General features: G+C 36.6%; 1 protein-coding gene across 1 annotated transcript in view; it reads right to left on the reverse strand.

Moving 5' to 3' along the window:
• fars2 (phenylalanyl-tRNA synthetase 2, mitochondrial) overlaps positions 1-23,401 on the reverse strand; it is a gene marked incomplete at its 5' end in the record, with an annotated part of 181,019 nt that overhangs the window by 40,696 nt on the left and 116,922 nt on the right.

Raw genomic sequence — 23,401 nt, forward strand, 5'->3', positions numbered from 1 at the left:
TTTGCTTAGCTAAGCTAAGCTAAAATAGCTCTTGCCACACCCGAATGAATGGATTCAACCATGTTAAAGCGCTCTATTGAATAGTATTATAATCAAAAGTATCGAGTTCGGTACCAATCGATATTTAAATTTAAAATATGTCAATTTACCGCTAACTTTTTAAACATTTCGATATCGATTGGTAGCGAACTTCATACTTTTGACAGCACGACTATAGGGAAGTGGAGCGCTCCTTTTGCAAAATGACATGCAGTTTACCTATATTTATATGATACAGTTGAAGTCAGAATTATTAGACCTCATGAATTATTAGCCCCCTGTTTATTTTTCTTCTCCAATTTCTGTTTAACAAAAATATTTTTTCAACCCATTTCTACAACTGATTTATTTAATATTTGCCATGATGGCAGTACAAAATATTTGACTATTTAGTATTCAGCTTAAAGTGCATGTTAAAGGCTAAACTAGTTTAACTAGGCAATTTAGGTGATTAGGCAAATCATTGTATAACAGTGGTTTGCTCTGTAGACAATCGGGAAAAAATTGCTTAAAGAAGGCTAATAATATTGACCTAAAAATGTTTTTGAAAAAATACAAACTGCTTTCATTCTAGCTGAAATAAAACAAATAATAAGAAAAAATATTATAGGAAATACTGTGAAAAATTCCTGAATCTGTTAAACATCATTTGGGAAATATAATATAAAATTCACAAGAAGGCAAATAATCTTGACTTCAACTGTACAAGCACATGAGTTATTTGATGAGTTATTATAAGCAATGCCATTTACAGATATACATCAAGAGGCAATAAAAGACGAGCAGCTGAGAGAATAAGACATCACTGAGCTGAGGGACATTAAGCGCATTGTCTTATGGAATACTGAAAAAGACAAACACTCAAAACACAGGAGACAGCGAGGCGCCAGTTTCTGCTGGTCAGTTTCAGCTGGAAGCCATTAATCCAAGCATCTCCAGGCTAATTACAGCCACTCGCATATCCATCCGCTTCCTGCTTTTTCCACAGGCACATCAAAACCCATTCACCCCACTCACATTCCTCTCTTACAAGCTGGTTTTGTTAAAATAACATCTGAAATAAGCATATTATACAGTGGGGGAAATAAGTATTGAACACGTCAACATTTTTTCTCAGAAAACATATTTCTAAAGGTGCAGTTGACTTGAAACGTAAACTAGATATTGGTAACAACGAAAGAAATTTGTATATGCAAAGAAAACTAAACTAATTAGTTTATAAATGAAGTAGTTCTTCAGCAACCCTCTGCCCTTCTTCAGTGTAAATGAATATCAGCTGTTTCAATCCAACATCTAAGGAAAACCAAGGTGGACATTTCAGCAAGACAATGATCCAAAACACAGCCAAGGAAACTCTTAGATGCTTCCAGAGAAAGATAATAAAGCCGTAGAATGGCCCAGCCAATTACCTGAGCCGAATCCAATAAAAAACACAAAATAAAGCTCAGATTTGATAGACAAGATTCACAGAACCATTAATATTTTCACACTATTTTCATTTGACTTCATTTTCCATATGAGAGGTGTCTTTAAACTGCCATCATTAGAAAAACCTTTTATATAAAGTCATAACTGTGTTTCAGATTTTTATTTTTTGTTTATTGTTTTGGTTTTTACCAAAATCTGGTTCAAAACCATGTCAACAACTTCTTTAGAAACATTAACCCTAGGAAAACACATGACGTTTCAATACTTATTGTAAGTGCATCTCTTCCGGCTGCCTCCTCTAAAGGTCCCGGTTTGGCAGCACAGAGTCGTATTGATCATATTGGGTCTGCTGGGGCTCCAGGGAAGGATGATCCGAGCTGGGATCAGGATTACTGTATGCTTTCTTCCAGATCGGCCTGAAAGGTGACCCGGACCTGGAGAAATGACAGAAGCGCAGCAGCGAGAGCGTCTGATATGAGGAAACTCCTCTGAGGGGTAAATGGATCAGACAGGAGGGTTTTAGAAGGACTTTTAGCAGAGGGAGATCACTTTCCACGACCGCAAAAGAGGTTTCAAGCTAAATCCTGGGTAATTCTAGGCCAATATTATTGCATTTTATTTTTGGTGTACTATTAAAGTCAAACAGGAATATGTTGAAACCACAAAACACAGTCATGGGTATAAAGTGTGTCCTGCAACTTCAAAATAACAATGTACATTTGTAAAACCCTAGCATGAAATCAATAAATGATTCAAACAGTAAAATATAGAAATATAATAATATATAATAATTAGTGAACAAATGAAATTTTAAAGGTATTACTGTGAAAATGAATTAATTTGTTAAACATAACTTGGTAAATATTTGCAGGAAGGAAATAATTTGTTTAATTTCTGGAGAAAGAATTATTATTATTTTTATTATTAGTATTATTATTAGTATTATTATTTTATTTAATTTTTTAAATAATTTTTTGTTGTTTGGCTGGAATAAAAGCAAACTTTAAATTTTAAAACAATATTGCCATTTCCTATATTTTTGTACTTTTCAACATAATATATATATATATATATATATATAAAACCAAATTTAACAGTATAAAATGCTAATAAACCTAAATATATACAATGATAATTATATTGTCATGATCACCATCGATCTAACCCTTATAGATCGCTGGAGAACATTCAATATCACCAGAACTACAAGTCTGACTCTACAGATTTGATATGAACTACAACTCCCGTCATGCACCGCACACACACACCAGTTCCGGTTTGCACATGATTGCATACACACAGCTGATACTCATAAGGACTAATGAGCAGGACTATTTATACACCTTACTTTGAAACACACATTGCTGAGTCTTGTTTGGTTACACCCTGCAACAATATAAAGCGCTCCTCTAGTCTAGTCTTTCCGTGTCTGACCTTTGCCTTGTTCTCTTGTTTACGTTGTCTGCCGCCTGTATCGACCATTTGTTTATGACCTGACTACGCTTCTGGATTTCCCTGTATGTACCTGCATGTACTTGTTTGCTCCTGTGTTTGACCATTGTCAATAATTTATTGTGAATAACTTATTCATATATATATATATATATATATATATATATATATATATATATATATATATATATATATATATATATATATATATATATATATATATATATATATATATATATTTATATATATATATATATTTTAAGTGAAAGAAAGTTAATGTAAAAACATAAGTGTCAAAAAAAACAACAACAACAACAACAACAACAATAATAATAATTATTATTATCATTATTTTTATTATTATTATTATATTACAATAGATATATAGAATAATAAATTTTATTTACTATAAGACTAAAAACACAGTTCCTTTGTATGTTTTCTAGTGTAGAAATAACTGAATAGAAATTAAAACTATAAGAAACATGATCAGAAAAGATGAGAGAATCATAGCTTCTTTTTTTGAACGACCATCCATAACTCTCAGTTTCTCACATTTTTTTTTTCCAGCAGAACTACTCCTTGATCGAATCCCGTGAAGCGAACGCCTTGAGGAAAACTAAGCAAAGCTCTCTCCATCACTGATGTACCGGAGGCTTCTTCCCTTCTAATTACTAGGATTCAGGCAGTCAATAAAGCTTGTGCAGTGGCTGGAAAGACTCAGAGACACTTAAAAGGAGCAGCGGCAGGATTAGCCCGTCAAACTATCTTAACCACAACAATACACGTCTAACCAAACAGGTACTTCCGAAATGACAGAACGGCCCTTCATGGGTCATAAAAACGTTTTTTATCTTGGGCGTGGTGAGAAATGCAGTCGGAGAAGGCAATCTGAGAGCTTCTCTGATCAATATCTCTAATGCTGGGTTAAGTTAATCTGCGCTGAACATTACTGTGCAATGCAAAATTAGATTCACTCAGAGAAGAGCATCTGATTGGACAATTGTAAGAGCGCTGGACTGAGGAGCACATGTGTAACTCGAGTCTCAGCTTTAATGCACTAGAGTAAAATGTACAAATGTGATTTCAACAGTAAAAAAAACTATAAAAATGGTAAGTTAAAAAAATCTGTAATCCGTTTAACTGAGGGTTTCCTAAATATATATGTTGAATAATTGTAAACTGAATTTAAAAAAAAATCTTTTAAATAAAATTTCACTTTTTATGCTTTTTTGTTGACATTATGGTTCTTTTTATTTTATTTTATTATTTTATTTCTGTCTTGAGTTATGGACATTAGAGTTCTATGTAACATCTAATGTTGATACAGGGAGGGAAATAAGTATTGAACAACTCATGTTTTTATGGGAATATTATTTCTAAAGCAGCTGTTGATATGGATTTAAGCAAGATTTTGATTTAATAAAATAAAAAAATACAAACAAAAATAAAGCAAATAAAACAAATAAGAACAATAAGTTCTGCGTAATAACAGTGAAATCACACAAGGAGAAAGTGCTAAACTACTGAAATGTGTTTAATACTTTATATAACAGGCTTCTATGGTGATGGCAGCTTAAAGACGCCTCTCATGTAGAACATTATCATAGGCTTCAACAGCGTAAAAATGTTGATGCTTCTGTGGGTCTTGCTGATCAAATCTGAGCTTTATTTTGTATTTTCTATTGGATTCGGGTCAGGTGATTGGCTTGGCCATTCTACAGCTTGATTTTCTTTCTCTGAAAACATCTCCTTGGCTGTGTTTTGGATCATTGTCTTGCTAAAATGTCCACCCTGATTTTATCTTCATCCTCCTGCTAATGTAGATGTTGGACTGAAGCAGCTGATATTTACACTGAGGAAGGGCAGAGGAGCCACTGAGAGACTTCAGCTGCTGTCTGGGCCTTGACTGCCTTTTCTTCACCTCCCTTTCTTCATGTGTTTAATACTTTTCCCCCTGCATCATTTAATTTTATTATGCATAACTTATATAAAGTAAATTATATAAATTATATAAAGTAATTAGCTTTGTTTTCTTTGCATATATGGATTTATTGGTTGTTACCAACATCCATTTTGTCATTGTGTAACAAAGTTGTGTCTTTGTTAGTACTTCAGGACATTGGTGTATAAATAAAAAAAGGTTAAAATGTTACTTTTAATGATTAAATTGTCATATTATTTAAATTTTTTTAAAATAAACCATACTTGTTAAACGTGAAACTGTGAAACTGACATGCGAAAAAGTGCACACAGCGGCCTCTCGCGGACTCGCGAAAACAAAAACTGCACAAATACTTACCTCCCGGGACATATTTCGCAGTGTCCAGAAATGTCTACGGGACTACGTTTTCAGAATGAGCCTGGGTTGGAGGCATCAGTCCTAACCACTAAGCCACTGTGCCGTACTTATGCAAAAATATTGTCCTATATAATCTCCAAATACAATCCTCCAAAATAATCGTTTTTTTGACATATTGTTCAGTAATATAAAGTAGTCGTAACATGAAGCGGATCAAAAAAGCATTGAGTAAATTACAAAATTAATTAAATTCTACCAGGAACAGTTGTGTATTCACCTTTAAATAGCAGATAGTTGTTTTCCTCGTACACAGAGTTTGCTTGTGGATTGAAGCATTTCAAAATTGTTCTAAGATAAGAACGACAGTCGTTCAAGAGGCTTCAGAACAACTTCAAACATTGACTACAGTATAAGGCATCTGCAAAACCATTTAAATGCAGAGTTAATTATTTGTTAGATAGGACGTTGTGTCATTTATCTAGCGCTTCACACTGAATGATCTTTTCACAGGCAAGTGCAATTCCAGAAATGGTAAGTGTCCGTCCAGACGTTTATAGGGCCATAAACGCAATGCACAGGGGTGTGCTTTACGACTCGGTAACATCAGACGGACACAGCGGACACATGACACAAACACTGGCCAATTACTCCAAATCATTGAGCAGCTTTGGGTTTTTTAGAATCAGATCCATAAAGGCTCGCAAATGGGTCGGCGGTTCAGATGACCTGAGAGACGAGAAACCTGCAGAGAGACGCGACAATGAAACAACTTCTGATAGCTTTAGATTGAGTCTGGCAACTCTAATGCTTTCATGAATTCCTCCAAAGGGAACAAGCCTGAAAACTCAAAAACAATACGATACAAAACTCGAGGAGATTGCTCGAATATGGAGGTGTAAACAGAAGCACACAGCAAATATGATTGAATCGGATATGTAAGAAGATTCTCATTTCCATAAGCGAGGCCTTTTGTTTACCACACGGCGCATGTTTTCTTCCATCTTTTGAGAAGAAAATTAATTATATTCTACCAGGAACGGTTGTGCATTCACATTTAAATTGTGGACGGTTGTTTTCTTCGCACACAGAGTTTGCTTGTGGATTGTGGCATCAAAAATCTCATAATGAGTATTGTGTTTCCTTGCTGAATGGATGCAGCTTTTTTTCCAGAGCGAATTGAGGACAATCAGGTGCATCGATGTTTTTTCTTCTTGGAAGCCTCTGGTGGCACATCAGGGATGCAAATTGCCCCACATCACCCACCTCCCCCCCCCCCCCCCCTTCACACTCGTTTACGCAATTCACTGTAATGAAGCCCAAACGCTTTTTAATGGGAGTGTGAGACAGCGGAAAAGCGATAGCAGGCTGAGACAATGCCGCCTCTGTCGCGGGGCGATAGGGTTAGAGAATGACCCAAATCACAGCCCAATCAATCTGTCAGAGTCTCTCGCCCACTGCAAACACATCCTCAATTCTCTCTCTCTTTTAATGGGTGAGGTTTACACCAGCGTCTTTACAACATCAGTCAGTATGTTTACATGGACACCAATACTCCAATTTTAATACCATTAGGACAATACTCTGTTCAAAAGTCGACTCTGTAATCTGCAATTTTGGTAAACTTCAGTAATTTGACATTACACTACACACTTCGATATTAATACCATTAAGACAATACTTTGATTAAGAGTCTACCATGTAAACAGGGATTTTTAATGACCTTTACTATAGGTTTACATTAACATCAATACTCTGATTTTAATATGATTAAGACAATACTCTGATTAAGAGTCGACCCTGTAAACTGCGATTTTGGTGACCTTCACTAATTTTACATGACACTAATACTTCAATATTAACACCATTAAGACAATACTTTGATTAAGAGTCGACCATGTAAACAGATTTTTGATGACCTTCAGTTTGTTTACATGGAAAAACAATACTCAGATTCCAATGCGTTTAAGACAATACTCGAATTAAGAGTCTACCATGAATTCTGCGATATCGACCATGTAAACAGGGATTTTTGATTATTTTTAGTACGTTTGTGAGTGCAATTCTAGAAAACAATACTTTGTTTATAATATAATTAAGACAATACTCTGATTAAGAGTCGACCGTGTAAACAGGGATTTTTGATGACCTTTAGTATGTTTACAAGGACACCAATACTCCAATTTTAATACGATTAAGACTGATTAAGAGTCGACCATGCACTGAAAAAAGTGTTACATGCAGAACTGTTACAAACAATTTATTTGTGTTGAATTTAAACAAACAAATTAAGTTTAATAATGTTCAACCTAATTTGTTTGTTTAAATTCAACACAAATAAATTGTTTAGAACCACTTAACGTAAAAAAAAATTAGTAAATCCAAGGAATCATCTTTGAATAATTTTTTTCAGTGTGTAAACTTCGATTTTGGTAACCGTCTGTAATGTTACATGACACTAATACTTCGACATTAATACCATTAGGACAATACTTTAATTAAAAGTCGACCGTGTAAACTCAGATTTTGGTGACCTTCAGTAATTTAACATGACACTAACACTTTGAGATTAACACCATTAAGACAATACTTTAATTAAGAGTCGACCATGTAAACTGCAATTTTTTACAACCTTTAGAACGTTTTTGATGTCATTTTAACTTATAAAGCTGTTCACGGTTCTGCTCCTGATTACATACGTGATTTGATATCTATATCCTCTTCCTCTCGTAATCTACATTCCGCTTCGGGGCTCACCTTGTTTCAGCCTCATTGCAAACTTAGCAACTGTGCACCAAAATTGAAGAACGCTTTTCCCACAAACATCAGGAATGCCAGTTCCCTGAACTGTTTTAAGAAACGTTTCATCTTTTATTATTGCTTATGACTTATGAGGCTTTCTTTTAATCTGTATTTGATTTTTTTTTTGTATTTCATGTTTCACTGTGTTCTGATGCTCTTGTTAGCGTTTTGAGAAAAATGTATTATTATTATTATTATTAAATTTATTTTATTCTGCACCCCGTTTGGTGCAAACTGAGTGTGATCAATTTAATTTAATAGTTATGAGCAGCTACAACCTTTTACAGTTTTACCGGCATCATTAAGTTGCCTCAATTCAGCTGTTGTCGGACAGGACGTCAGATATGTCCCTATCTGAAAACATACAATTCAGTTTTAGTGTCCACACTGTAAATTCTCAGCAAATCAATTCAGGATTGCTTCTTGCAATGAATTCTCCTGTTTTCCCCTTTTCCCAGTGTGTGAGAGGTGATCTGTCTCCTAAACTCCCAGAGCTCAGACCTGTCACTCACTCATTGACCTCTGACCCCTGAAGGCCCTGACACTGGTCATGTGACACCGCCTGTTTGTTTAGCTCCAATCAACCCCAGCTCTGAGGTGATGCTTTAATATAGGGTGTGTGTGTATGTGCACACGTGAGAGTGTGTGTGCGTGCATTTCATTGGTTATATGTTCAACTCAACTGCAATGAAGTCCATTCTAAGCAGTGCTATTCTGCTAAATCTGTAATAGGAGACACACTGATGGGTAAGTGGTGATGTTTTTGTCCTTTAGTGTCAGGAAAAGACAAGCAAATGTATTTAACACCAAATTCTAATGTGAATTATATAAAACTGAATGGTCACACTTTATATTGTGTGCTTTTATCGACTATGTAGTAACATTAAAGACTTGATGCAACACTGAATATTCAGAGTGTAACTTCCCATTTCCCTGTAAAAAAATAATCAAACAACACTAACTTTTACACGCTTGATTGGGCATTTGCATTTTCTTGGGTTATTTATTAACATGAATTGTAATCAAACCCCAAACAGCTGTTCTGTTTGTAAAATCTGTCATGGGAAACACACTGATGGGTTCTGGGTGATCTTTTGGCCCTCTACTGTGAAGAAATGACAAGCTAAAACCCTGACCTTTACCCCTCGCCACTCATGTCTGAGAGAGACACCGAACAAATGGCAGAAACATGGGACTGATCCAAGGCCACTGAAGAGATGATGCCAACCATCGAAGACCTCGAGGACAACACACACACTTAATTGAACATGTACACATAGATATGACCTACAGTATAATGTGTAATAACTGTTATACAACTGTTATATAGCTAACACTAGAATAAGGATGTATTAGTTCATGTTTAGTTATTGACTTTATTAACTGCAGTTCATGTTAACTAATGTTAACTAACAAATTTGGATTAACAATGAATTTGGATGTTAATAATTAGTGAATGTTGATCTAATAAATGCAGTACAAGCATTGATCATTATTACTTCATGTTAGGAAATAGATGAACTAACGAAACCTTATTGTAAAGCGTGAGCAATAACTTTACTTAGTTTATAACTGTTAAAAGCTATTAGTTACTAGCTAATTAGTTAAAGTTATTCATAACTAGTCAAGTTATGGTAAGTAATAGCGTTAGCTTTTCCAAATTTTTCTAATCACAATTCTGAAATACGTTACTTAAAGGTCTTGTATTAAGGTTTTGACTTGTACGTTTCAGATGAGAAATCCACTAAAGGGTGCTGTCTACATTTGTTTTGCAATTTCTTTGCTTAATGTAAAGTGTGAGCAATAACTTTACTTACTTTATTACTGTTAAAAGCTATTAGTTATTAGTTAATTAGTTATTAGTAACTAATAAAGTACATATAACAATAAACTAATAACCTTATCTTTTACGCATTTGATTGTATGATTGCAAATCTGAAATATATTACTTAAAAGTGTTGTATTTAAGTTTTGACTTGACCGTTTCAGATGACAAATCCACTAGTGGGCGCTGTCTACATTTTTTACAAATCTGAGGCATGTTATTTAAAGGTTTTTGACTCTTCTAAAGCATAAATGCACCATAATATGTTTGCAGATATTTATGAACATGCTAACATGCTAAGTTAACATACTTTTTCTTAGAAGAAAAGTGATAAATGCAGTTGTTCTGCTTTGAAATTGTGCTTTCAACGTAAAAAAAATTTCCATCTTTGTTTCCGTCTCTATTAGCAGCCCACTGCCAGTTTACCCAATTATATTTTAGCAATCTGTGTTTGCTTGGTGGAAAACGCACTGCATTATTATTCCACTGCTACCAAGTAGCTTTACCTTGATTTTACATTGCTTTTCTTTCTTTGTGGAAGCACATTGTGCATTAATTAATGCTAACAAACATGAATTTGGAAGTTAATAACGCATTTGTAAATGTTGAACTATGATGATTAAATGCTGTACAAGCATCGTTTATTATTACTTCATTGTAGAAAATACAAAAACTAATGAAGCCATATTGTAAAGTGTGAGCAATAACTTTACGTACTTTATAACTGCTAAAAGCTATAAGATATTAGTTAATTAGTTAAAGTTATTAGTAACGAATAAAGTATAAATAATAATAAAAAGTTAATAAACGAATTACCTTAGCTTTTCCAAATTTAATTGTATGATTGCAAATCTGAAATACGGTAAGGTGTTGTATTTAGGTTTTAAATTGTACGTTTCAGATGACAAATCCACTAGAGGACGCTGATTACTCTTTATTTTTATTTTTTTTTTGCAAATTAAAAATATGTAACTTAAATGTAAGTTTTTGACTCTTCAAAAGCATAAATAATCTAGAATATGTTTGCAAGTGTTTAAGAACCCTGCTAACATGCTAAGTGAACACTTTTTATCTGAAAAACAGTTTTAAAATCTATTATTCTCCTTTGAAAATGTGCATTACACGTGGGAATTTCCATCTTTGTTTTCGTCTCTATAAGCAGCCCACTGCAAGTTTACCTAATTATTTTTCAGCAATCCGCGTTTCCTTGGTGGAAAACGCACTGCATTATTATTCTGCTACCAAGTAGCTTTACCTTGATTTTACATTACTTTTTTTTTCTTTGTGGAAACACATCATAGGAGTGCATTAATTAATGCTAAAAAACATGAATTGGTTGCAAATAATGCATTAGTAAATGTTGAACCATGATTGATAAATGCTGTACAAGCATTATTTATAATTAGTTCATGTTTGGAAATACTTTAACTAATGAAACCTTCATGTAAAGTGTGAGCAATAACTTTAACTGTTAAAGCTATTAGTTACTAGTTAATTAGTTAAAGTTATTGATGGCGTTGGCTTTTCAGAAATTGATTGTAAAGCAATAATGTGCACCTTTGAAACAATAATTCTAGTAAAAAGCATAATACAAATAAACTTAAACTGAATTAAATAGACTGAAGGAGGGATCTCAGAGCGACAAGTCTGAACACGCACACACCTTCATTGAGGACATCAGTGTTTATTCCTATGAGGGTTTGGACAGACTCCTTCAGCCCTGCCACTAATTACTATATTGATCCAATCAGAGCACATACTCTACCCTAGACTCATTTACAATAGCGCTTCCCTCTAAACTCAAGTATATGCAGAGGTCATTGGAGAATTATGAGTCATGCTGCGGGCAAACAGGTCATGGGAAATTACTGGGAAGAAAAAAAACCTTTTTCAAGAGATAGTTCACCAAAAATGTATTTACCTACACTCAAATGGTCTTCAAACCCTTTAAGTTTCTTTCTTCTGTTGAACACTGAAAACAAGCTGAAAATCTGTAACCATTGACTTCTATAGTACGAAAAACAAGAACTATGGAAGTCAATGGTTACAGGCTTCCAGCATTCTTCAAAACATTTGTGTTCAACAGAAGAATGAACATCAAACTGGTTTGGAACAAGTAAAGCTTGAGTAAATGATAACTGAGTTTTCAGTTTTAGGTGAACTATTGCTTTAGCAAAACTATATATCGCCAACACTTAGATTATAACATATAGACTTGGAATAATATACATTAGATTAGATTAGATTCAACGTTATTGTCATTACACATACAAGTGCAATGCAACGAAATGCAGTTTAGGTCTAACCAGCAGTGCAATAGCAGCAAGTGCAGGATACAGATATAAGTTTTAAAGTGCAGTTATAGAAAAACGATGGTGATATTTACAGATGAAAGTACTATGAACATTATATTCAGGTTAAATTAGCTATGAACAGAGATTCAAAATAAATAAATATATGTACAGGTTGCTATTAATAATCAGAAGTGCACAAATAAATTAACAGGATTACAAATGTATATGTGCAGTGGGTGTGTACATAATTACACCAAGTATACAGTAGAGGTAAAAAAGATTCAACATAACAGTTTACTACATATTGGGACTACTTTTACATCACAGGCTCATTTGAAATGTCTCAACCAACATTTTTTGCAGAACGTCGAATGCATTGCTCTTGTTATATTTTATTGTACATTTCAGATGACAAATCCACTAGAGGGCGCTGTCTACATTTTTTTTTAAAATCTGAAGTACGGTACTTAAAGGTGTTGTACTTACGTTTTTCACTTGTACGTTTCAGATAAATACTTTAAAGGTGCTGTATGACTCTTCTAAAGCATACATTTGTCATAATAAGTTTGCAGATATTTAAGAAACACGCTAAGTGAACATGTTTGTTTATCTGAAAAACAATGCTGAAGTCAGATATTGTGCTTTAAAAACGTGCGTTTCCTTAAGGAATGTCTGTCTTTGCTTAGGTCTTTATAACCAGCCCACTGCCAGTTGACCCAATTCAATTTGGAGTTTGCATGTTCTCCCCATGTTGGCGTGGGTTTCCTCCGGGTGCTCCGGGTTACCCCACAGTCCAAACACATGTGCTATAGGGGAATTTAATAAGCTAAATTGTCCGTAGTGTATATGTGTGAATGAGTGTGTGTGTGGGTGTTTCCCAGTACTGGGTTGCAGCTGGAAGGGCATCTGCTGTGTAAAACATATGCTGGAATAATTGTCGGTTCACTTCACTGTGGCGACACTATGACAAACAAGAGACTAAGCTGAAAGAAAATGAACAGTAACAATCCCTGAAATATTAATAGAAACAAGCATATCTCCAGAACTAAAGCAATAACTAGCTAAAACACACGCAAACGAGTTATGCCTGCATTTAAAAACCATAATACAGATGACTGAAGGGCTGTTTTCACTCTCCCTCAGTTTTGGTAATCAGTACAGACTCATTACAGCGAAAAGAAAACAGTAATCAATACTCCTCTCTGCGTTCGGGATTGAAAGAGTTTCCTGCTGCCCAGGTAAAAGTCTTTAGCCACATTGATCTGCCCTCAACCGCTTTCATCACATTTCCCCAGTCCGTTTCTGCTCCTGATTTTCCTGACAGCGTACATGATACTGCCTGATGTCTGCAGGTGGTCTGTGAAAGCTTGCCATATCTGATACACGTTCAGAAATACAGTCGATGTGGTTCCGTTACGCACATACGAAGTGGGAATATTTATACTCAACATTTGCCTAGGAAGAAAACTCAGGATAACAGGCCTCAACTGAGGATTATGAAAGACAGAACTTCATTCAAAGGGCGGCACGGTGGCTCAGTGATTAGCACTGTCACATCACAGCAAGAAGGTCGCTGGTCGAGCCTCAGCCGGGTCAGTTGACATTTCTATGTGGAGTTTGCATGTTCTCTCCGTGTTCGTGTGGGTTTCCTCCGGGTGCACCGGTTTCCCCCAAAGTCCAAACACCTGCACTATAGGGGATTGGGTAGACTAAATAGGCCACAGTGTATGAGTGATTCCCAGTACTGGGTTCAGGGTAGAAAGCCATCCTCTGTGCATATGCTGGAATAGTAGGTGGTTCATTTCGGTGTAGTGACTCCTGATAAATAAGGGACTCAGTCGATGAAAAATTAATGAATGAATGTTAATTTTTAGAGTTTTTTTTAGAATGAAAGGCACAGTTCACTAAAAAAAATACAATTCTGTCATTTTTTTACTTCGCCTTTGCTAGTTTCAAACCGCTGAACCCAAAAGAAGATAATTTGAAAAATGTTGGAAACCTGTATCCATTGACTTCCATAGATACACACACACACACACACACACACACACACACACACACACACACACACACACACACTCCTCATTTCGTATGCACTTGTAACAGAGGCCAGCTAGTAAGTGCTGTGCAGGTAAACCTCACTCCTCTGACCTCTAAAGGTGCTCTAGCGACAGACGCCAGAGACCGTGGTCTTTAGCCTCCTTGGTAGAGTAACCGACTCTCATGCAGAAAATCGCCGATTCAATACCAGGAGCGGGTTGGGTGGCGTGGAACCGGTGGGGTTACACACTGAAACATGAATATGCAAATAAGTCCCCGCCTCTACTCAGTCACACCAGCTCCGACTACCTGCACGACTTTCACATGCCCAACACAACATGACAGCATTAATTCAGCTATATATTTCTGAACCACAAACTGATCCAGAAGAGAAAGAAGAGGAGGAGCAAATTCAACAGGGCTGTGTGTGAGTCATATTAAACATTACACACACACAATTCAGCCGCTATGCTGCTATTTGGATCCAGATTTTCAGGTCTGTTATGATGTTAAGAAAATAAAACACACTGCAGGGAAGTACCACGGATATGGAATTGCTACTGAAGTGATAATGACAAGACAATGCCTGCAAAAGCTTTCATTTACTTGAATAATCATTTTAATGGAACGTGGTGAGGCAGTGGCACAGTAGGCAGTGCTGTCGCCTCACAGCAAGAAGGTCGCTGGTTCAAACCTCGGCTCAATTGGCGTTTCTGTGTGGATATACAGTAAATGTCTGCTTTTATATTTAGTTTTTTTTTTTTTTTGTTGTTGCTTGGATTAATATTTGCTGGTAGGGAAAATTTGTGCGCTTCTGCTTTGACTTTACATTTCAACTTACACCTTAATTGCACTTAACCTGCACATTATAATATAAGAGCGAGGCAGTGGCGCAGTAGGTAGTGCTGTTACCTCACAGCAAGAAGGTCGCTGGTTCGAGCCTCGGCTAAGTCAGTTGGCGTCTGTGTGGAGTTTGCATGTTCTCCCTGCATTCGCATGGGTTTCCTTCGGGTGCTCCGGTTTCCCCCACAGTCCAAAGACATGCGGTACAGGTGAATTGGGTAAGGTAAATTGTCCGTAGTGTATGAGTGTGTGTGTGTGAATGTGTGTGTGGATGTTTCCCAGAGATGGGTTGTGGCTGGAAGGGCATCCGCAGCGTTAAAAACCTGCTGGATAAGTTGGTGGTTCATTCCGCTGTGGCGACCCCGGATTAATAAAGGGACTAAGCCGACAAGAAAATGAAGGAATGAATGAATTTTATTGGAACATATAAACTCCAGTTTAACCTGCTCAATTACAGTGTTTTTACTGTAATGCTTCTGCATCTCAGCTTCAGCTTTTGTCACATAAAAGTCAGCAATTTATTTCTTTATTATCTTTTGTTTATTACAGCATCGCTTTGGCTCAAAGCTTTATTAAAAAACCGTCTTTGGAGAAAAGGACGAGGAGGAAAATCAAGACTGCCAAATAATAAAAAGTGGCCAGTCACGGTTGCAGTCTATTTATGAAGCGAGACAATTGTCTGGCTGCAAAATGATGAAAGCCACGGAAAGTCTTTGTTCCATCTGTCCTAGGACTCATCTCTTCTGACCCAAGCAAACGTGTGAGATGAGCGTCATAACGTGACGCAGGAGAGTGTGTGGACGCAGGAGTGTTTCCAGTGCGGTGTGTGGATCTGCCATCATCTCCTCCATCCTCTGCTGATGAAGTGACAGCTCCATCTGAAACTCTGCTCTGACAGGACTGAGACTGCTTGTCTGGGACCAATCGCACCCGTTTCATCTGTGACAGCGACACACACCTGCACACGGACAATTTCCACACCGACACGCACACTCTGGAGGCCTGGGTTGACGTCAAATGTAGTGGCGTCTCCAGAAATCCACCACTTACAGCTGAAGTCAGAATGATAAGCCCTCCTGAATGTTTTCCCTCCAATTTCTGATTAAGGGAGAGCAGATTTTTCCAACACATTTCTAAACATAATAGTTTTAATAACTCATTTCTAAACACTGATTGCTTTTATCTTTGCCATGATGACAGTAAATAATATTTGACTAGAATGAATGTCAGACTGAAACTGCCAAATATGATATTGAGGAAGGCTGTAAACTGTATGATGATGAGGCCCACACAGAATCAGAGCAAGCACAAATCCACAGATTTTACACTCATAATTGAGTCTACTTATTTATGTACATGTTTGTAAACATACATTTACTCCATTTTTATATTAATTTCAGTAACATTGTTTAATAATATGGTTTACTTACAACCCAAACTAGAAAAAGTTGGGACATTACGGTGTGACGAGCTGAAAGCGGTCACTCAATGTCCACACTGAAACGTGTACTGTGGTCAGATGAATCAGCATTTTAGGTACTTTTGGGGAGAAATGGACACTGTGTGCTCCAGACCAAAGAGGAAAAGGATCATCCAGACTGTTACCAGCAACAAGTTCAAAAGACAGGGTGTGCCAGGGTATGGGGTTGTGTCAGTGCCCTTGGGAAGGGTAACTTGCACTACTGTGATGCACCATTAATGCTGAAAAGTACACCAAGACTTTGAAGCACAATATGCTGCCTACTTTTCCAGGGACAGAGTTCATCAAGACAATGCTAAACCACATTCTGCACACATTACAAAGTCCTGCTGCAGAGGAAGAGGATCCAGGTACTTGACTGGCCTGTCTGCAGTTCCGACCTGTCTCCAATAGAGAATGTGTGGTGCATTTTGAAGTGCAAAATGCGACAACGATAACCTCAAACGATTCATCAATCAATGTCCTCAGTCCAGACACGTCTTTTTTTCATTCATTCATTCATTCATTCATTCATTCATTCATTTTCTTGTCGGCTTAGTCCCTTTATTAATCCGGGGTCGCCAAAGTGGAATGAACCGCCAACTTATCCAGCAAGTTTTTACGCAGCAGGGTGCCCTTCCAGCCACGACCCATCTCTGGGAAACATCCACACATACGTTCACACACACACACACACACTCATACACTAAGGTCAATTTAGCCTATCCAATTTAGCCTACCCAATTCACCTGTACCGCATGTCTTTGGACTGTGGGGGAAACCGGAGCACCCGGAGGAAACCCACGCGAAGGCAGGGAGAACATGCAAACTCCACACAGAAATGCCAACTGAGCCGAGGTTCGAACCAGCGACCTTCTTGCTGTGAGGCGACAGCACTACTTTCTGCGCCACTGCATCACCCACACGTCTTTTAAGTGTTGTGAAAAGGAACAGCAACATTACATAGTGGCACTAGTGCGATACTGTGCCAACACTTTTTGAAATGTGTCGTAAGAAATATATTACAAATTTGTAATCTGCATTTTCCATTCTTTCCCAACCTTTTCTGATTTGGGGTTGTAAAATTAATCATATTAATCGCATCAAACATTATAAATATGTACTAAACAGAGTTAATTCAGGAATGTTTACTCAGACACTCCTAATATAAAGCAAAAAAGGAACTAAGAAAAACCAGTCTTTATGTCTAAAGGTTGCCGACCCTTACTTTAAACAGAGATGGATTTTTTGTGTGTATAATATGGGCAAATAGCATGTTAGTGCTATTACAGTAATCTGTCAAATAAACAGCGCTGTGAACACTGTATCATGGTAGTTACAGTCACACGAGGCTCATGGGAGTTTGTGCTAGGTCCAACCGCTGACCTGAACTCTCCATTACACACAGATTACCCAGCAGCCCCGGCTCCACCTGTCAGACCACAATAAATTCTCACTCCTGCCCGCTCACACCACTCAAACATGCACACACACACCAGCACAAACATTACATCCAATCTGCCCTCCTACAACTGACAAAACCACCACATCACGAAAATAATTGTTTAGATAATTCATATATTAGCAGTAAAGTGTCTGTAGTGCGTTGTGTATCTTGCAAAAAAAATTGACCGAAATTGTCATTTGTTAATGTAAATGCTTCTGGTGTTATTCCACATGATTTATCACGATGCTATTTGAGAGAAAGAAAAATGTTGATTTGTTTTCTTTCATCAAAATCCAATAACTTTCTCTACTATGAAATGGCTTTGCTATTCTGCTGATGCAACCAAGGGAAAAATAATATCAAGTGAACACATTTTCAGAAAAAACGTGATATATATATATATATATATATATATATATATATATATATATATATATATATATATATATATATATATATATATATATATATATATATTAGGGATGTGCGGAGCAGCCGGTATTTGTATTTGTATTTGTTGAGGGGGGAAAAGTATTTGTATTTGTATTTGTATTTGTATTCGAGTAAAATTCAAAATGGCACAAAAATATATATTTTTTTCTATTACACTTCTAATTTACGTTATATTAAAAGTATTGTTTAATTATACCCATTATATAAATTATAGATATGCAATATTGGCTGTTGTTTTTGAACATGTGATAAGAAATGTAATTGAAAAGAAAATAACATAGAAGCCATTATCTCATCCATGGTTAAACCAACAACTAATAAAATACCATGGTGAATATTATGAACCCCACCACCACTGTTCTTGTTGAAGGACACTGAATAGACAGAATAAAAACAAATAATACTTCAAAAAACTGTTCTTCTTCTGAAAGAACTTCTTTCCAATGCACAGAATTCCAAAAACTAAAATTACCTAAATAAATCTGAATAAAACCCTGCCTGGGAGATCTGGCAGAACAAAAGTATTCTATATAATACTAAAAGATACAGCCCTGCTATTATCATCTGCCAGCCACAAAAAAAGACACAAAGTTTGTTTGTTTGTTAGAGATATCTGCAAATATTTTTCAATGGAAGTCAATGGAGGAATATGACTAGTCAGTCATAATATATTTGCAGATATTTCCAATCTGAATTATAATTATGACAAGTATATAAAAATATACAAAATATAATTAGAGATATCTCTAAATATATTTATGGATAGTCTGAACAAGGTTTAAATGCTAAAACGGCTTGCCATACGCACAGTGGCACAGTGGAGATTTCTCTAGTTATATCGTTTCAGTCGGTTTGTTATGCAGTGACATGCAGTCAAATATTTCGCCAAACAGTCCTTAGGGATGCGGTGACACGCAGTCAGATATTTCACCGAACAGATCCGCCACTTTTGGCGCGCATAAACAATCATAAAGCTCTCATGCTGCAGAAATGAAGAGGTCTGCTAAAGGCGCGCAGCTGACGTGCAGTGAGGGGTTTGCGTCTTTAATAAACTACGGCAGTTTGCGATCACTGAACAGTAAGAATGATTAATAAATCCATATGAAACAACCCCTTAAAAGTCACATCTCGCTTTCAGTTTCGGGCTTTGGCGCGTTTTGCACTGAGCGTGTGTCTTTCTCTCTCTCTCTCTCTCTCTCTCTCTCTCTCTCACTCTCTCACTCACTCCCTCACTCACTCACGCGGGCATGCACTGTGGTCTCATGAGGAAACGCTGCTTTTTGATATAATGCTTTTCTTGCTCCCGAATACAAATAATTTTTCAAGTATTTGTTCGAATCAAGTATTCGTAAAAACACGCTATTCGTGCCTTTCCGAATACCGTATTCGGGTTCGGCTCCACCCTTAATATATATATATATATATATATATATATATATATATATATATATAGAACTCAGCATATATGAGTACAGCCCTTACAAATCTGTCTTTTAAACTCTTTTAATATTTTCTATAGAATGTCTTATAATATTATATTTGTGCATATACACTACCTGACGAAAGCCTTGTCACCTATCCAAGTTTTAGGAACAACACACAATAATTTGACTTCTAGTTGATCATTTGGTATCAAAGCGGCTTATATGAAAGGCAAAGGCCTCTAGATTACGCCTATTTGACCAAAATAAAATGTTTTTAATTTAATTATTTAATTAGGACAATAAGGTCTGACTTTGCTTAGACTAAAGTCTCGTCACTGAACAGAAATAATGTCCAGTATATAAAGAATATAAAGTGCTGCTGCAGTGGAGACAGAATGAATATTGTGTCTGACTCCATCATGAGCTTGGAGGACTGCATCCATACATCTCTGACTCTAATAACGTATTAATAAAGTCATCTGGAATGGTGAAGAAAGCGTTCAGCAGGACTCCCAGAGTTCATCAAGACTCTTTGTGTTCATCTTTAATGCCTCCTCTTTCATATTACCCCAGACATGCTCAATAATGTTCATATCTGGTGAGTGGGCTGGCCAATCCTGAAGTACCTTGACCTTCTTTGCTTTCAGAAGCTTTATTGTGGAGGCTGAAGTACGAGAAGGAGCGCTATCCTGCAGGAGAATTGTCCCTCTCCTGTGGTTTGTAATGTAATGGGCAGCACAAATGTCTTAATACCTCAGGCTGTTGATGTTGCCGTCCTCTCTGCAGAACTCTCGCACACCCCCATAATGAATGTTACCCCAAACCATGATATTTCCTTCACCAAACTTGACTGATTTCTGTGAGAATCTTGGCTCCATGCAGGTTCCAGTAGATCTTCTGCAGTATTGGTGATGATTGGGATGCAGTTCAGCAGATGATTCATCTGAAAAATCCACCTTTTGACACTTTTCCAAATGATCAACCAGAAGTCAAGTTATTGTTTGTTGCTCTTACAACTGGAGTCAACAACAAGACTTTTGTTATGTAGTGTATGTTAGATTAGTCAGTATGGAAGCCAAATCTGACTCAATCTAAATCAAAATAATGACAATAACAGTGCAAAGATTAGTAGGCCAAATTTATATGTTAGTTAAATTTATTAAATTTAAATAAAAAGGGGCATTCGCTGCGTGAAACATATGCTGGAATAGTTGGTGGTTCTTTCCGCTGTGGCGATCTGTGAAATAGAGACTTAGCCAAAGGAAAATTAATGAATGTTGTTCCAATTATGAGCAAGGGAAAGGGTCAAACAATTTCATGCATTAATAAAATTATGCTGTTAAACTGAATTTGAGTTAATACGCGATTAACACGTTAACTTTGACATCCCTATATTTATTTATTATTATAAAGAAGATTATACTTGTGATATTTTAGGCAAGGCACGTTTATTTATATAGCACATTTCATACACAATGGTAATGTGAAGTGCTTTACATAAACACAAATACATGAAAGATAACTAAAAAACATTAAAAACAGATAAAAACAGATTAAAATGTGTTAAAACTGGTTTAAAAGAAATGAAAAAGAAAAGATTATAAGACTTGTACTACAATAAGTATAATCTCTATAATAAATACATAAATATTATAGAGATGATTATACTTGAAAATAACAACAATAATAATAACAATAAATATTAATAATATTAAATAATAATTACAATATTTGTATTCTTTATTTTATTTTCCTAGTAAGTCTATCCATCCACGCTATCATATTCAGCGTATATATCTGTATACCTTCTAAAATAATTAAATACCTGCTATAACAAAACAAAGAAAATAATCCGATCTTCATAAAAATAAAGATAAATAGATCAAATTTGATCCACTTTCCCACACCCTGAAAAGATAATTCACTAAGTGACAGCTCTTTCTCAGATATACAGTATAGTTTCAGACAAGTAAGTTAAGCATTTCTTATGATACTGCAGACGTTTCAGACAGCAGTGAGCAAACAGTCATCTAGCTGCTAGTATAATGTGTATTTTAGTGCATTTGCATTGATGAAATGACCAATCAGCATCCAGGAGCAGAATTATCCACTTTATGAGTCACACAGAGAATGTCAAATGCACCGTGAACGCTGTCTCATCTTGACTATTAATGTATGGGCTATGTATAAAGCAGATACTCATGATGACGCAGGACAAACTGGCTCTCTCCAAGACATTTCCTAAGATGCTAATCTCCATATAATGATGTAGTCTAAGGTGTTATGAGGTCTTTTTTTCACCAGTGATTGCTCCAGAAACAAATCTGTGTCTAATTAACCTTACAGCTGAGCAACTGGACCTCTTAAAGTCCTCATTTCAGTATGACCGCTGAGTAAAAGCTGACAAAACAGCAGTCAGGAGTGAAGTGAGTCAGCCTGGGCTTGAGTGGAGCACAATCATTCATCTCTCTTTCCTTTGGCTGTGCATCAGCGTTCATAATGAGAACGCCCAGGCTCTTTTTTACGAGGACTGAAGAGAATGAGTCAGGCCTTCGGAAACCAAAACTGATAGTAGAAAGAATGAGGAGTAGTAAAATTTGTACACCACAGGGTAATGCCTCTCATTGGTGGAAATGTCAAGACATTTACAGGGCTCGCCTGTAAGGAGTTTCTGCTGTAGGTCAGATTGTGCAATATTTTCACTGGCCTCACCACACTGTTCTAAAGTTTACAGTATAGCACAGATATGCTTACCACTGAAATACAATATACTGAATTAACCTGTTTTCCAATAAGCCATCAACACAAGGGAATCACATTTATAAGGCTTTAGAGCACATAGGTTACCCCTTTTTTCATATTTAATCTAAGTCTTTTGTGTCCCCAGAATGTGTCTGTAAAGTTTCAGCTCAAAACACCCATCAGAGTATTTATTAGAGCTGTTTGAAGTGTCTGTATTATAACTGGGAAACGGTTGTTGCTGTTTTTTTGCACTGGGCCTTTAAGGCGAGTCATCCCCGCCCACCGATCCCACGTGCCTGTCAGCAACATGCCTCAATAGCCACCCTCGGCTGCCTCAGGAAGCAGATCTCACGTAACGTTTGTGAGAAATACTACAGTAAGAACTTTACCATCAGTATTTGACGCATTTTTTTGTGGAGTTGCAACAATGAGTTCACGCACACACAGCGCAGACACACACACATAGCACAGACACGTAGCAAGACACACACGCACATACATAGCGTAGAGACGCAGGCAGACACACACACACATAGCACAAACAAGTAGCGCAGACACACACGCACATACATAGCGTAGAAACGCAGGCAGACACACACATGCACACAGAGAGACAGTGAGAGAGACACGAGGCTGTGCTGATGAAGTGAATCTGAAGTGAAACACGTTTTAAAACATGTTAAACTTGTAAAACTCACTAATGATCACGTCTGATGATGATTGATGATTACTCCATAGCATTACTATGTAGACATCATAATGCGCGCAGCTGTCAATCAATATTGGTGGGCGGGGGGACCGCACTCTGACGTAAAGTTGCGGTCGATCTGAAAACCGCGCCAATTGGTCCACAG

Source organism: Danio rerio, chromosome 24, assembly GCF_049306965.1.
Source record: "Danio rerio strain Tuebingen ecotype United States chromosome 24, GRCz12tu, whole genome shotgun sequence".
Taxonomy (NCBI): Eukaryota; Metazoa; Chordata; class Actinopteri; order Cypriniformes; family Danionidae; genus Danio; species Danio rerio.